Below are 4,529 nucleotides of genomic sequence, written 5' to 3'. Positions count from 1 at the left end.
GTTATTTTTGGGTCTAATTTTTGATCTCGTGGTTTCCGAGCATCGAAATCATCGAATTTACTTGTAATCGTCTTCATTTAGATGCTATTAGTGTTTAGGAAAGATTAGAACCAAGGTTGAGAGTTATAACTTCATTCTAAGTTGAAACCTTTAATTCCAAGGAAGTTTGGCTCATTTTGGGTCTAATGTTTGATCTCGTGGTTTTCGAGCATCCAAATCATCGAATTTACTTGTAATCGTCTTCATTTAGAAGCTATTAGTGATTGGCAAGGGTTAAAGGCAAGGCATCATTCTAAGGAGAGACCTTGCCATTCCAAGGAAGTTTGGTTATTTTTGGGTCTAATTTTTGATCTCGTGGTTTCCGAGCATCGAAATCATCGAATTTACTTGTAATCGTCTTCATTTAGAAGCTATTAGTGCTTGGGAATGATTAGAACCAAGGTTGAGAGCCATAACCTCATTCTAAGGAGAGACCTTACCATTCCAAGGAAGTTTGGCTCATTTTTGGGTCTAATGTTTGATCTCGTGGTTTTCGAGCATCCAAATCATCTAATTTACTTGTAATCGTCTTCATTTAGAAGCTATTAGTGTTTGGGAAAGAATAGAACCAAGGTTGAGAGTTATAACTTCATTCTAAGTTGAATCCTTTAATTCCAAGGAAGTTTGGCTCCTTTTGGGTCTAATGTTTGATCTCGTGGTTTTCGAGCATGCAAATCATTTAATTTACTTGTAATCGTCTTCATTTAGAAGCTATTAGTGTTTGGGAAAGATTAGATCCGAGGTTGAGAGCCATAACCTCATTCTAAGGAGAGACCTTGCCATTCCAAGGAAGTTTGGTTATTTTTGGGTCTAATGCTTGATCTCGTGATTTCCGAGCATCCAAATCATCTAATTTACTTGTAATCGTCCTCATTTAGATGCTATTAGTGCTTGGGAATGATTAGAACCAAGGTTGAGAGTTATAACTTCATTCTAAGTTGAAACCTTTAATTCCAAGGAAGTTTGGTTCCTGTCAGGTCTAATGCTTGATCTCGTGATTTCCGAGCATCCAAATCATCTAATTTACTTGTAATCGTCCTCATTTAGATGCTATTAGTGTTTGGGAATGAATAGAACCAAGGTTGAGAGCCATAACCTCATTCTAAGGAGAGACCTTGCCATTCCAAGGAAGTTTGGTTATTTTTGGGTCTAATTTTTGATCTCGTGGTTTTCGAGCATCGAAATCATCGAATTTACTTGTAATCGTCTTCATTTAGAAGCTATTAGTGTTTGGGAAAGATTAGAACCAAGGTTGAGAGTTATAACTTCATTCTAAGTTGAATCCTTTAATTCCAAGGAAGTTTGCCTCATTTTGGGTCTAATGTTTGATCTCGTGATTTTCGAGCATCCAAATCATCTAATTTACTTGTAATCGTCTTCATTTAGATGCTATTAGTGCTTGGGAATGATTAGAACCAAGGTTGAGAGCCATAACCTCATTCTAAGGAGAGACCTTCCTATTCCAAGGAAGTTTGGTTCCTTTTGGGTCTAATGCTTGATCTCGTGGTTTCCGAGCATTGAAATCATCGAATTTACTTGTAATCGTCTTCATTTAGAAGCTATTAGTGTTTGGGAAAGATTAGAACCAAGGTTGAGAGTTATAACTTCATTCTAAGTCGAAACCTTTAATTCCAAGGAAGTTTGGTTCCTTTTGAGTCTAATGCTTAATCTCGTGGTTTCCAAGCATCCAAATCATCTAATTTACTTGTAATCGTCTTCATTTTGAAGCTATTAGTGTTTGGGAAAGAATAGAACCAAGGTTGAGAGTTATAACTTCATTCTAAGGAGATACCTTCCCTTTCCAAGGAAGTTTGGTTCCTTTTGGGTCTAATGTTTGATCTCGTGGTTTTCGAGCATCGAAATCATCGAATTTACTTGTAATCGTCTTCATTTAGAAGCTATTAGTGTTTGGGAAAGAATAGATCCAAGGTTGAGAGTTATAACTTCATTCTAAGTTGAATCCTTTAATTCCAAGGAAGTTTGGCTCCTTTTGGGTCTAATGTTTGATCTCGTGGTTTTCGAGCATCCAAATCATCTAATTTACTTGTAATCGCCTTCATTTAGAAGTTATCAGTGCTTAGCATTGATTAGAACCAAGGTTGAGAGCCACAACCTAATTCTAAGGAGAGACCTTTCCATTCCAAGGAAGTTTGGTTCCTTTTGGGTCTAATGCTTGATCTCGTGGTTTCCGAGCATCGAAATCATCGAATTTACTTGTAATCGTCTTCATTTAGATGCTATTAGTGTTTGGGAAAGATTAGAACCAAGGTTGAGAGTTATGACTTCATTCTAAGTTGAAACCTTTAATTCCAAGGAAGTTTGGCTCCTTTTGGGTCTAATGTTTGATCTCGTGATTTTCGAGCATCCAAATCATCTAATTTACTTGTAATCGTCGTCGATTTGAAGCTATAAGTGATTGGCAAGGTTGAAAGCCATGACATCATTCTAAGGAGAGACCTTGCCATTCCAAGGAAGTTTGGTTATTTTTGGGTCTAATTTTTGATCTCGTGGTTTTCGAGCATCGAAATCATCGAATTTACTTGTAATCGTCTTCATTTAGAAGCTATTAGTGTTTGGGAAAGAATAGAACCAAGGTTGAGAGTTATAACTTCATTCTAAGTTGAATCCTTTAATTCCAAGGAAGTTTTGGCTCATTTTGGGTCTAACGTTTGATCTCGTGATTTTCGAGCATCCAAATCATCTAATTTACTTGCAATCGTCTTCATTTAGAAGCTATTAGTGCTTGGGAATGATTAGAGCCAAGGTTGAGAGCCATAACCTCATTCTAAGGAGAGACCTTTCCATTCCTAGGAAGTTTCGTTCCTTTTGGGTCTAACGCTTGATCTCGTGGTTTTCGAGCATTGAAATCGTCGAATTTACTTGTAATTGTCTTCATTTAGAAGCTATTTGTGCTGGGGAATGATTAGATCCGTGGTTGAGAGCCATAACCCCATTCTAGGGAGAGACCTTCCCATTCCAAGGTAGTTTGGTTCCTTTTGAGTCTAATGCTTAATCTCGTGGTTTCCAAGCATCCAACCCATCTAATTTACTTGTAATCGTCTTCATTTTGGAGCTATCGATGCTTGGTAATGAATGCCACCAAGGTCGAGAGTTATAATTTCATTCTAAGGAGATACCTTCCCTTTCCATGGAAGTTTGCTTCCTTTTGGGTCTAATGCAAGTTCTCGTGATTTCCAAGAATCCAAATAAAGTTACTAACTGGGAATCGTCTTAATTTAGAAGCTATTAGTGTTTGGGAACGAGTAGATCCGCGGTTGAGAGCCATAACCTCATTCTAAGAAGAGACCTTACCATTCCAAGGTAGTTTGGTTTGTTTTGGGTCTAATGCTTGATCTTGTGGTTTCCGAGCATCCAAACCATCTAATTTACTTGTAATCGTCTTCATGCAGAGGCTATCGGTGCTTGGGAATGATTAAAATCAAGGTTGAGAGTTGTAACTTCATTCTAAGGAGAGACCTTCCCATTCCAACGAAGTTTGGTTCCTATCAGGTCTAATGCTTGATCTCGTGATTTCCGAGCATCCAAATCATCTAATTTACTTGTAATCGTCCTCATTTAGATGCTATTAGTGCTTGGGAATGATTAGAACCAAGGTCGAGAGCCATAACCTCATTCTAAGGAGAGAGCTTCCTATTCCACGAAAGTTTGGCTCCTCTTAGGTCTAATGTTTGATCTCGTGGTTTTCGAGCATCCAAATCATCTAATTTACTTGTAATCATCGTCGATTTGAAGCTATAAGTGATTGGCAAGGTTGAAAGCCATGTCATCATTGTAAGGAGAGACCTTGCCATTCCAAGGAAGTTTGGTTATTTTTGGGTCTAATTTTTGATCTCGTGGTTTTCGAGCATCGAAATCATCGAATTTACTTGTAATCGTCTTCATTTAGAAGCTATTAGTGTTTGGGAAAGAATAGAACCAAGGTTGAGAGTTATAACTTCATTCTAAGTTGAATCCTTTAATTCCAAGGAAGTTTGGCTCATTTTGGGTCTAATGTTTGATCTCGTGGTTTTCGAGCATCCAAATCATCTAATTTACTTGTAATCGTCGTCGATTTGAAGCTATTAGTGATTGGCAAGGTTGAAAGCCATGACATCATTCTAAGGAGAGACCTTGCCATTCCAAGGAAGTTTGGTTATTTTTGGGTCTAATTTTTGATCTCGTGGTTTCCGAGCATCGAAATCATCGAATTTACTTGTAATCGTCTTCATTTAGAAGCTATTAGTGTTTGGGAAAGATTAGAACCAAGGTTGAGAGTTATAACTTCATTCTAAGTTGAATCCTTTAATTCCAAGGAAGTTTTGGCTCATTTTGGGTCTAACGTTTGATCTCGTGATTTTCGAGCATCCAAATCATCTAATTTACTTGCAATCGTCTTCATTTAGAAGCTATTAGTGCTTGTGAATGATTAGAGCCAAGGCTGAGAGCCATAACCTCATTCTAAGGAGAGACCTTTCCATTCCTAGGAAGTT

This window comes from Syzygium oleosum, unplaced genomic scaffold, assembly GCF_021117445.2.
Source record: "Syzygium oleosum isolate NSW1041296 unplaced genomic scaffold, Sole_v2.1 Sole_v2.09, whole genome shotgun sequence".
Taxonomy (NCBI): domain Eukaryota; kingdom Viridiplantae; phylum Streptophyta; class Magnoliopsida; order Myrtales; family Myrtaceae; genus Syzygium; species Syzygium oleosum.
The sequence above is the reverse complement of the archived record's forward strand: the minus strand, read 5'-3'. Positions refer to the sequence as shown.